The sequence below is a fragment of the Poecilia reticulata genome, linkage group LG12 (assembly GCF_000633615.1).
Source record: "Poecilia reticulata strain Guanapo linkage group LG12, Guppy_female_1.0+MT, whole genome shotgun sequence".
Lineage (NCBI taxonomy): Eukaryota > Metazoa > Chordata > Actinopteri > Cyprinodontiformes > Poeciliidae > Poecilia > Poecilia reticulata.
In genome coordinates this window covers 9,730,283-9,730,482 of record NC_024342.1, presented here as the reverse complement: position 1 = coordinate 9,730,482, position 200 = coordinate 9,730,283, and positions in this window count along the sequence as shown.

Below are 200 nucleotides of genomic sequence, written 5' to 3'. Positions count from 1 at the left end.
TTTTTTATTTTTTTTGTCCAGTTCTCCTTATTTACCATTGGTAGTCGTATAAAAACCTTTCTGTCCATACTGTATTTTTTATATTTTTGCAGCAGCAGCATCTCGGATTGTTCAGTATAAACTATTTGGAAAAGCATTAATAATACCATTTGAACCTTTTTAAAACATTGCAGCCACAAACTTATATGTATTTCAAAGGA